Genomic DNA, 12,236 nt, shown 5'->3' with positions numbered 1-12,236 from the left:
CCCTTTGGATCCCTATTTTCCCTCTGGATCCCTACTGTGACCGGTCTGCTAGCTTAACCAATATTCTAGCTTTTTCTCCCCTGGCACTTCCCCATATTAAATGATCAGTTTAACATGAGAAAATCATTAGGAGAATTAGATATTGATTATTATGACAGGAAGTAACTCCAAATACAAAGCATTGTCATCAGCTAGCTTATAAACACTAAGTATAAGGTGGGCCATGAATTTCACATGTCTTAGCAGCACAATGTAGAAAGTGGTTAAAAAATCGTGATTTTCGCATGACAGAGTCAAACTACAATCAAAAAGTGGAATTTGAAGTTATCTAGGTCACATCCTAGCTTATCAAAATCCATTTCAAGACTATCACACCTAGTGGGATAGTGCAGAGCCCTACATGCAAGCTAAAGACTGAGCCCAAGTGACTGAAATTGATCTAATTAGATCTAATTGATCTAATGCATGCAAAAGAAGCTCTAGGCAGTGTAGGAAGCAAACCCACCAAGTCTGGTGGCACACAGAGACCTAAAGTGGAAAAAGAGGAAAAAATCACGATTTTTTTTGGCAAAGTGTTGTCAACAAGTGCACACGCAAAGCAATCTTAGAAGAAGAAAATGGGGATAGAAGTGTTTGCAAAAAAGGGAGTTGCTACCACCTTTGCAGACATGACATGTCGAGAAGTGGAGCTGCCCACCCGCATGTTCGTGCAATTCTTCCAAATCAACAACAAAGGCCCATAAGGTATACCACACCCAACCATACAATAGCAACAACCTACACGTGGGCCTACCCACAAGACACGCCAATCACCATTGACCATTCCCAGTACCTACTTGAGTTGTTGACAAAGGAAAAGAGACATTCTACGCTGACCTACGTGTCAGCCCTAGAAGTTCTGACAAGGATTGCATATCAGGTTATTGGAGCAGCTCCCGACCTCCCTGAATCTCCCACATAGAGCAAATGGATTTGGCTTTAGGAAGAAGAGAGCGAGGAGGAAATGACTAAATCTGAGTCAACTCAAACCACTACTAGAACACGCTCAAAACGGAAAGAACATGAGTCAGACTCCTTTGAAGAAGAGAAGGAAGAGCAAGAAGGCAGAAAGGGCAAAAAATCAATGCCAATGCCAAAACAAGGAAAACAGGAGAAAGCTCAAAAGCAAGCCCAAGAGGAAAGGCTAGCAGGGTCAAATCATGTGGCTTGGACAGTCCTTTGGTAGCACTTTACAAGCCTCATCTTCATGTGTTACATGTAATATAAACTAGCATGTTATATGTCAATGGATAGAATTTTTTCATGTAGAATCTTAAACTATATAGTTTGACAAGTTTTGAATTTTTTTTGCTAAGAATTTACCAATCCCCAATTTCTTAAAAGGGTACCACCAAAAAGTGTAAAAGGTGGTACAACCAATACATGCTTTTACCTAGCAGAAGAGTGAGAATGACTTTGCAAAAAAGTGGATGCCACATAAAATTCACACCAAATGGAGTGGGAGAAGCTAGCAAAAGAAGAAGCTCAAAAGGTCATAGAAGATGTAAAGAGAGCAAAGGAGAGGCCAAAGTCAAACAACTCCATAAAAAGTTCCCACTTTGGCTCTGGCGACAAATCCCAGGGAGATTTGGGGTTTGAAACCACACACACCCAAGATTCTCAACCCAAAAACTCACGAGGGCAAGGCACGCAAGGGAAAAAAAAAGATCGGAATAGTTGCCCTAAGCCACAAGATCCGCGTGTAGTCACAGAAGAAGTACAACGACCAGTATCAATCCCCAGTATATCCATACGTCAATGGAGCATGGTCGAACCCTACTATCAGGGCTTGCAACATGTGGCTGTAGTTTTGTCCAATGTGGTTGTAAAAAAACACAAGATCAGAATGTTGTTGCAACACTACAAGTGAGCTAACCAAAGTCTATGATGAGCTTCATATGCTCCGAATTGAATCGGAGGAATTGAAAATAGAAGCTCAAATAGCCCGACAAGAAGCACAAGAACCGCAGAATCAGCTACTCTCACAACATCAAAAGTTAGATGAAGCCCACGAAGAAATAGTAGCTACAAAAAGAGTTGTTGCAATCCAACAAGACGTGATTAGTGATCTGCACTCAGTGTTTACAAATGTTTACAACCAAGCAGATGCACTAGAGAACTAGCTGGCCATGGCAGAAACACAACTCGTAAGTGGCGAGGAAGAGCTCATGGATCAATGCCGCATTGTAGAAAAATTAAGGCGTATCCTTGATTGACAAGGCTAGCAAAGACAAGTACAACACCATCCAACGCAAGCTCAAGAATTTCAAAACTAGAGCGAGCAATCAAAGTGCAGGAAAGAATGCATCAAGATGCCACCAACTCATCCCTAGCCAAAGAGGAAGCGCTTCAAGAAAAAAATACTACCCTCAGAAAGGAGACACAAATTTTGAAAGCACAAATAGCTGCATTAATGGGAAAGTTGTATTACAAGTAACCAGACTTCCCTGACATAGATGAGCATAGACATGATGACCAGGGACAGCAGGGTGACACACAAAGAGAGCAAGCTGCCAGATAGAAATCACAACCAAATCAATAGCAAGGGTCATCATCTCAAGCCAACCACCCCACAACTAGCAAAAATCAAGATAAAGGGAAACAACAAGCAACAAAGGATGTTCCAAAAAGCAATTCACAACACCCAATAGAAGAGAGGAGAGACGTGTGCATGAGACGGTTAGTAAGAGGGGGTATTGGATAACCGAAGAAGCCATAACATAGATGAAGGAGAGGATAGCAGGGACAAAAGAAGAGCGGTGGAAAAAAGCTATGGAATGGGAGATCTGTACCCTCCATTTAGTCAATATGTATCTCCTCTAGCCCTCGATGCTCAATGAAGAGTGGTATAACTGCTCTCTTCCATTCCCACTAATAAAGTATGAGTGCATTCGCAGGAAGGCTACCATAGAACAAGAAATGTTGGAAGTTCAATGGTAAGAAAAACAACCTAAATGGAGGCTAGCATGGCTAGAGAAACATCTTGAGTACAAGTATCATATGGTAAGAGGGCCAACAAACCACTGAAAAGGATGTCACATTTTGCCGAGTAACCAGAGTTCAGACATGGGTCCAACAAGAAGCCATCCAAAAAGAGCATGACAAGTGGCTAAACTACCCAATTTTTCTAGGACCTAGAGACAAGCAAAGAATGGATGAAAAATACATGCTTAGCACTCTACAGGCAACTACCAAAAAATATGGTGGTCTTCCAAATTTGTCTTACCAAATGCTACAGAAGATCTATCGAATGATGGATGCCTGCATCACTATATACCATAAACTTTGTGTTAGAAGTGGCTAACGGCTACACCAATTATGCACCAAGCTATGGATGTGCCATAGTGCACAATATTTACTTTTCATTGTATAGGGCTTGGGCTCATTTAGGAGTTCCAAAGTTGTATGAGTCTTGGCTAGAGAGCTCACTTTATCCCATAGTTGAAGTGTTTGAGGCCCAAAGCTATAAAAGAGCCCTATGCTTAATGAGAGGTCATTCTTGAGTGGTCCTTTTGAGAACTCTCTCCCTAGAGTAGCTCTTGATGGCCTAGCCTTTGAGCTTAATGCCCATGCTTAGAAGTCTAGTGCTAATCACATGTAATTAGTGTAATCCTCTCTTAATTAATCTAGTCTTCATTATGTTGTCAATCATGTTTCTCTACTTTCCTTCATTGTTTTGAAGTGTTGATCTTCTTTAATCTAACTCTTACTTACGCTAAGCTACTCCGATTAGTGGAGTCCTTATCTAACTCTCTCGATTAAGCGGAGTGGGTGTACTCATGATTGAGGGATTAGAGTTGTCCTCTAATGGTGTGCTTGTGTGTGTGTAGGTTTAAGACGCCTTGAGCTTAATTTGATTATGTGTGACTTGATTTGGACACCATGATTGGCATGGTTGGGGTGGCCGACTTGAATGCGATCTTGTGTGCTTAATCGTCAATGCATGTAATTAGAGTTGTGCTTGAGATACTCTAAGATTAGTGTGTTTCACTTCGTTGCTTGATGTGTGTGACGATTGCTTGAATTGATGCTTGATGTGCGATTAGCATTAGTTGTTTGGGATGATTTCTATTTGCATTGGAGGATGCATGCTCTTGAATCCTCTCAATCTTTGTATCCGATGACGCTCTCGTACATTCTTTGTGTGATGCCTCCAAGCCCTAGCCGGGTCATGCTCTCTCTCTCCGGATTGATAGATTTTGTGGGAGATTGCCTATGCTATGGCGAGCCTCCAACATTGGCGCCGTTGCCGGGAAACGGGTTGCATACGCTAGTGGAGTTGAGGTTACAAAAGATAAGAGTAATTTGATTACCGATTTCTTGTAATTAGGTAGGATTTGATTTGTGTGTAGTGTAATTAGGTTTAATTGGATGTGTATAAAGTCATTTTACCCCAAAACCCCGAAGTTCTCTTTTGATTTTGCTAATTTTTCACTAACCTTCACTAATTTTGCATCCCATTCATGCTAATTTCGTGCTAATTGTACTAATTCCATGCTAACTGTGCTAACCTAACCACTAATTTTGATTTGGAATGTATGCTAAATCTCCTTAATTGAAGAGGATTATCACTCTTAATTGCTCTACTCTATGCCTAATCATGTGATTGAGTGTTGATTTGGTCAATTTTTTGATCAATTTTGGACCGAATCGGAGTTGCACACATGTGTGTGCAATGGAGTGTCTACGCGAGGAGCAAGGACTAAGCGAGCAAGCAATCAATTGTAAGTGGATTGACCTACTCCGTCAATTTTTGATTGATTAAGTTGATCCCATTGAGTTGCTAAATCATTGCTAAAATTAGGTGTGTGTGCCTAATTGATGGAATTTATGCCTAATTTGATGTAATTGGAATGAAATTGGATGCCTAGATGCTTGAGGAATGGTAGTTTTGCATAAATTGAGTGTGCAAATCACTAAATTGATGTGTATGTGAGGCTATTCCGGTCATGGAGTAGGCCTAATTGCCAAAATTAGGGCAATATTTGAATGTGTGTGCCCATTTAAAATAACTTTGATGAGAAGATTTATGGTCAAATTGAACACCTTAATGCTTGTAAATTGATGATTTTGCAAGAAATGTGTGTGCAAGCATTAGGAATTGGACTAATTTCGTTGCTAATTGAGCAAAAAAAAATGGATTTGTGCACCTAATTTTTGTGTGTGTGCAATGCTAAATTGAGTTAAAATTGGATCAACTTTTGATTAAAATTGAGTTAATTTAGCATGTATATACTCATGTATGTGTGATCAAGTGTGCAATTGACGAAATGCAATGAGTGTTTAATGAAATTTTTTCGACGGCCTAAAAATAGGTGTGTGTGCCTAATTAATGGCCAATTATGCCTAAATTGGGGATGAATAATTGGTCTTGGTTGCCAATTATGATGATTAAAAGACCTAATAGATCGGTGTGTATTTGATTGATTGACTTTGGATGATTCAATTGATACACAATTGAAAATGATTTTACGTTTTACCATTGTTTAGTAGTGAGTCCACTTATACCCCTATGCTTGTGCTACCACACACCCCTTCACTTGCTACAGCTTGTGCGCCACAAATGCTCATAGGAGTCGCAGTTTAAATAATGCCATGTGAGTGCTACAACTCACACACATTCAAAAGAGAACACATGCAATTAGTGTGGGAACAGTTCCTTGAGGAGATTTTAAATCAAATTCAAACAATTGAAAAGCGGCTGGGATTGTCTGACCACTTGCGCTGGCGCAAGACAAAACAACACACACACACACACACACACACACACACACACACACACACACACACACACACACACACACACACACTGGCGGGCCTGAATTCATGCCTTGGCTCGTAGCTCGCCTGCCATAAACTCACACACACACACCGTTTTTGAATTGGCCGCCATGCCCTAAGTTTTTGGCTCATCCACACACACTATTTTCTCCACAGACCATGCCTTGCGCACTAATCCTCAGACCCCACCCCACATGGCTCGCTGTCCCTCGCCCGCCAAACTTGGCATTTTTCTCTCTCACACACACTTTCTCAGGCGCTGCTGACCCAGAGCCGACCCCACCCACTTATGGTGTTGGGTTCAAGCCCTTGTCGGTCAACCCGTGGGAAAAGCCTCTTATAGGCATGCAGTAGAGATCCAGTTAAAGTAAAGTTTGCATGGCAAATTTCCTTTTATATGTAAGGTTTTAGAAAGAACAATTTAATCAAAAATAGCGTGAGTTGTTTTGCTCTCCAACTGTGTCGAGCTCTCTTCTCTCTTCTCGTTCTCTGCATACCATGCAGCTCCTCGCCATGGCCCTCAGGCGGCATCCTCCCTAGCTCCAACCCCAACAACTGGTATTAGGGCCTTGCAATTGGCGTTGGCTTCTCAAGACGCTTACTGGCGATGCTTCTCAAGACGCTCATGTCCTCGCAGAGCCCAAGGGAGGCAGTTGTTCCTAGACGGGTAGACGCAGGCAAGCATATCGCCTATCAAAACGCTGCTAGTCAAAGGTTGAAGGTACAAAATCTTCATAGCATATCAAAATGCTGGAATTCCCTGGCAGTTGAAGAAGGCGCTAGCATTGAAGGACATAGCATCTCAAAACGCTGCTTCCTAGGCACTGCAGAAGAGGTGACTCCCCATTCACAGAGGGCAGTTTCGCAAGCATCTCAAAACGCTGTGCTCTTGCAGGCAGTTCTACAAGGCGGTGAGATCCTTGCATCTCAAAAGGCAAGCAGTAAAGGAACATTTTTTGGGCAATATTCACAGCATCTCAAGATGCATATGTGTACCACCTCACAAGTGTTGCCAGTTCCCTATGGCATCTCAAAACTTTGTTATAGCATGGATGCAAAGGAGGATTGGGGGATTCTAAATGTTTGACAGGAATTCAAAAATTGGCACAAACAACATACCATATATGTGATGAAGGTTCTTCTAGCAATTCAATGGTTTACATATGAGTTGTCCTCGAGAGACATGAAGAAGAGGATATTTTGGATCCATGAAGTACCAGTTGTCATGCACGAAGACTTGAATCAAGAACGTGGTATACGGATTCATCCTTGTTTAGTGTCCTAGATTTTTTATTGCTATGTTGTCTACACAATGACATATTTTCAGTCATAGTCTCTTTTACATTATTTGTTGTCAGTTATTATCATGCTTGTCAGTTGTCATCATGTCAAAATTGTACGGGCTCTAAACACTGCCACACATGAGTGGTAAGACCTCCCAAATTATCAGTTTTTGTTCTCAAGTCCCATTTTTTGTCCCGCTTCTCATGAGGTTACTGGGTACACCTTAAACCCAAGGTTTGGCACTGAACCAAAAACTCCATTTTTGGTAGCTAACTTTTTTGACCTACACCCTATCTGTTCAAGGGGGGGTTTATCATAGCACCAGGTTATGGATACACCAGAAATCCTTGGTTGTGAGAAAACATAAAACTCACGGTTGACGAGTACACCAAAAACTCGAGGTATCATGAGTTGCTTGTCCAGTTCGGGCTTGAGGGGGGGATTGTTGGGTTCAAGCCCTTGTCGGCCAGCCCATGGGAAAAGCCTCTTACAGGCATGCAATAGAGATCCAGTTAAAGTAAAGTTTGCATGGCAAATTTCCTTTTATATGTAAGGTTTTAGAAAGAACAATTTAATCAAAAATAGCGTGAGTTGTTTTGCTCTCCAACTGTGTCGAGCTCTCTTCTCTCTTCTCGTTTTCTGCATACCACGCAGCTCCTCGCCATGGCCCTCAGGCGGCATCCTCCCTAGCTCCAACCCCAACATATGGCAGTTGCTTGGCTTGTAGCACAACTCACACACACACGCGCGCACACTACGGGTTCTGGCTTGGCCTGATTTGGCTTGGCGTTACTCACACACACACACACAAGCTGCAGCTCTCGCCTGCTCACTATTCGCGCCAGAGTACACCTCTCACTCACACACACACACACACACACACACACACACACACACACACACACACACACACACAGAGGCGTATTGCCTTGCTGGATGCCGTTGTGCTTGACGTAAATTGGCAGCTACACTCAACACACACACACACACACACACACACACACACACACACACACACAGACCCCACATAGCGCATAAACTCTCTCTCGCTCTCCCTCAGGCCTCGTTTGTGTACCGCCAAAATATTGCCAGCAGTAAATTTATTAAAAACATTAAAAAAAATAAAAACTAAAGCAAAGCTTGGCATTTTTTTTGGAGAATGTTCCCACCCTCCCGAGCTCGTAGAAAACAACATAAGTGGTTTGGCCAATAAAATCTAAAAAGTGTGTTTAGACTTGGTCTTGAACAAAATCAAAGTTCAAAACAATGAAACAAAAGGGGGATTCAAATACACGCTAAAAAAGGTAACTCGGCCACCAAAGAACCATCATGTATGGTAGTCCGGTTTGATCATTTATGAGAGAAATAAAATTGTACAATCTCTTATAGTATGAGTTCTAAACTTGTATATGAGTGATTCATGAGCTACCAATCTTTCATTAATGAGCTTCATTGCTTTGGGTTGCACATTATGATAATGCATATTTGATTGATTAAATGGAAAAAACTCTTTAAGCATTGCTTTATGGTGGGGAGTGAGCCTCATTAAACGATGACTAGTGTTTGTGTCTGACATTTGCATTGGATTGGTGCCACCTTGGCACTTGAAGAAGAATTCTTTGATATGATATGCATGCAGGCATGAGAATTGCATTGGTTGATGAGTTGATGCATGCATGGGATATTTTGTGCTTGAACATTGCTTGAATTAAATGTAAAAAATCGTTACATAGCACTAAATTTTGAGCTTCTTAAATGACCATGAGAAGGGAAGTAAAATTTTGGGCTTGTGATTTACCATGCTTTTAGTGCTTTTTTGAATGACCAAATGTTAAAAAGCACTAATGATTTGAGTTGTTTTGAAGGGATGTGGGCAGGTGTGTGATTTCATTGATCCAACGAGGGGTCATCATTGCAAAATATTGCAAAATTTGGTTAATTAGAGCCATTCCAAATGTTTGGATTAAAGTTGTAATGCTAGCTCATAGCTTGGTCTAAAAATGCAATTTTTTTCATTTGAGCTAGTGTTTAGCCAACTTTTGAGCTTTCAAGTACATACTTTGGCTAGTAAGAGCCATTCATTTTCATTTCATCAAGTTTCATTCATCTCTAGCTCATAGATTGCACTCAAAAATGTAAAATTTTATATGATCTAGTTGTTAGCCAACTTTTTGGAAAGCTTTAAATTGTAAAATCCGGCTTTCGAGAGCCACTTCATTTTTATAAATTGCATTACTTTCAGCTCTTGGCTTGTTTAAATTCCATATCTAATTGAGGATCCTAGAATGACAAGTAATTTCTGGAAGGGTCTCTTTGAGAATTTAGGGACAAGGCTAAACTTCTCTTCGGCCTATCATCCACAAACGGATGGCCAAAGTGACATAGCTAACCTAACAATTCTCGATCTACTAAAAGCCTATGTAACAGAAGTAGATCAAAGATCCCAATGGGAGAAGTACTTAGCCTTAGTGGAGTATGCTTACAATAACACTGTACATACTTCCACAGGAAAAGCACCTTTCGAGGTAATTGAGGGAAGATCAAAAAGTCCCTTGCTACTTAAGGTACATGGGAAGATCTTCGTTGTTTGCAGATGAGTATAGCCGAGACCTACAAGAATCTTTTCAAAAGATTAAGGATGCTATCTCTATCTCACAACAAAGACAAAAGGCTGCTGCTGACAAGCACAGAAGAGCCCAAGCCTTTAAAGAAAATGATTGGGTCTTATTAAAATTTCCCAAAGCTCAATTAAGGCACACGACGGGCAAGAATCCTACGGGACACCAAAAGTACTATGCTAAACTAGCAAAAAGGTACTATGGTCCCTTCCAGATTCTTAGGCCAATCAATGAGATGGCCTATCAACTCAAGTTGCCCAATCATTGGCTCATACACAATGCTTTCCATGTGAGCCTATTAAAGCCTTACAAAGGAGAGCCACCTCAAGAACCAACTACTGAAGACCCACCGGAGATCGAGGACCAGGAAGAGGTGTTGCAGCCCGAGTCCATTCTCCGACATGAAGACAAGGTATTAAGAGGCGGTAAGACTATCCGACGATATCTTATTAAGTTTAAGAATTATCCTTTTGAAGATGCTAGCTGGATGCAAGGCACACAATTAAAGGATAACCTAAACCTTGTCAATGCTTATAATGCTTCCCAAGAGTAAGCAAATGTACAAAATGTGGAAATGAACAAAGTTTTTGTCTTATAAGACTCTCTTTTTCTTTATTGTGCACAAAAATGAAGTAGTATGCATGCTTAGATCAAGTTTGCGAAGACAACGTCTCCCAAACACCAAGTAGAGCTTGTCACTCTACTATGGAAGATTGATAGGACTAATGTGCAGACATGCTTGCGGCAGCCTCAGGCTCTCAAGCGCCAAATGGACTAGTCATCCATTGTGGAATGATGTCGTAGGGTAACATAGGGATCCTCTACCCGCTAACAAAAGGACTAATGAATATGCTTTATCTTCTCTACCCCATAGTCGAGGACGACTATGATTTCAAGAGAGAGGTAATGTCATAATAATCAATATCTAATTCTCCTAAATGATTTTCTCATGTTAAACTGATCATTTAATATGGGAAAGTGCCAGGGGAGAAAAATCTAGAATATTGGTTAAGCTAGCAGACCGGCCACAATAGGGATCCATAGGGAAAATAGGGATCCAAAGGGGGGGCCATCTGCAAAAGAGCCATGTGCAACAATGGGCTTAAAAGACCCTAAGGTTCAGTCCATTAAGACTTCCAAAATGCTAAGGTTCCAAAATTCAAAGGTTGTGTCCAAAGGTAAAGCATGGGGGGAATTGCATGCTTTGTGTGTGTCCCAAAAGTCTTTATCAATCCCTACATAGGAGGGGGCGAGCCTTGGGAGTAGGGGATGAGAGAGAAACTCACACACACACACACGCAAGCTCCGTTTACACAAAGGGAATGAGGGACACATGTCAGCTCCCTAGCCCAGATGCCCACAAGGTGTACCCAATTCCTATTGGATGACCTTGGAAGTGGACCAATGAGAATTAGGCTAGATTAAATCTAGTTTGATTAATTTAAAAACACTTAATAAAAGAACCAATGAGAATTAAGCTCTCTAGAAGACTATTGGACACTCTTCCAAGGGGTCCAATGAGCATTCAACAGCCCAATGGCTTGCCTGATTCCTATTGGCCAGGAGGCAAAGGGGTCCAATGAGAGTTTAATTGCAATCATTAATTACATAAAGCTCTCACAAGAGGGGAAAGGGGGATACATGTCAGAAGGCTATCACTTATACTGCTTAATTATCATTGGCTAGCCCTAGGGAGGTCCAATGAGACTGTAGCATGAGCAAATAGCAAAAGGGGTCGACCAAGAGAGAGAGGAGGCTGATTTTTGCAAGGCATTATCACACACACACTCACACAATCTCATGTGTGAAGTAAAGAAGACTCTGTCTCCTTCTCAAGCTTACCACCTATTCCAAGCTTGTGAGAAGGGAGGCCTACACCAACAACTCTTGGCTTTGTGATGCAAATCCAACCAAGAGCCAAGCTTCAATGCATGCTCATCTCCTCTACCATGCTAATTACTAAGCTAAGCTATGCTAATATGAGTGATTATGTGAGGAGATGTACATCTTTCTCGTAAGAATACTCCTTCTTCCTCTCAATCTACTCTCATACCCCGCTAGCTCTCACCATCTTCGAAGGTGTGTGAGGTCTTGGGTCTGAGACCGGAGAGAATCGATGTTGTGTTTGATAAGTGTTTTGCTTAGTGCATGAAGCTTTCATCTTCATTGCACTAGCTAGTCTTGAAGGAACACAAAGAATTGTATTGTACAATGTCTCTCTTGATGGGAGAAACCATAATACAAAGCCTTTTGGAGGGGGGACCGGCTCCATGTAAATCCGGTCCTCAACTGTTGTCAATAGCTTAATTTCTCTCTCTTTTGAAAGTATTGTTCGTGCTATCTAACTAGGTGTTATGCTTTTTGTTGCTCTCTCCACCCAAGCACTCTTGTAATTCTCATTAGAAATCTATTCTAATGAAATGCCCACTATGTTCATATTAATTTCCGCTACACACAAGTTACTAGGCCATTAAATGTTACACTTCCATTGGTTAGGCTTAGAGTTAGGGCTTG

General features: G+C 41.4%; 1 pseudogene; it reads left to right on the top strand.

The window, feature by feature from the left end:
• Positions 1–6,445: 6,445 nt before the first annotated feature.
• On the top strand, positions 6,446–7,105 carry LOC147454989 (uncharacterized; annotated as a pseudogene).
• The last annotated feature ends 5,131 nt before the right edge of the window (positions 7,106–12,236 follow it).

Source organism: Adiantum capillus-veneris, chromosome 7, assembly GCF_014529385.1.
Source record: "Adiantum capillus-veneris isolate H3 chromosome 7, ASM1452938v2, whole genome shotgun sequence".
NCBI lineage: Eukaryota > Viridiplantae > Streptophyta > Polypodiopsida > Polypodiales > Pteridaceae > Adiantum > Adiantum capillus-veneris.
Note: the sequence above shows the minus strand (reverse complement) of the source record. Positions and strands in the feature narration are given on the sequence as shown.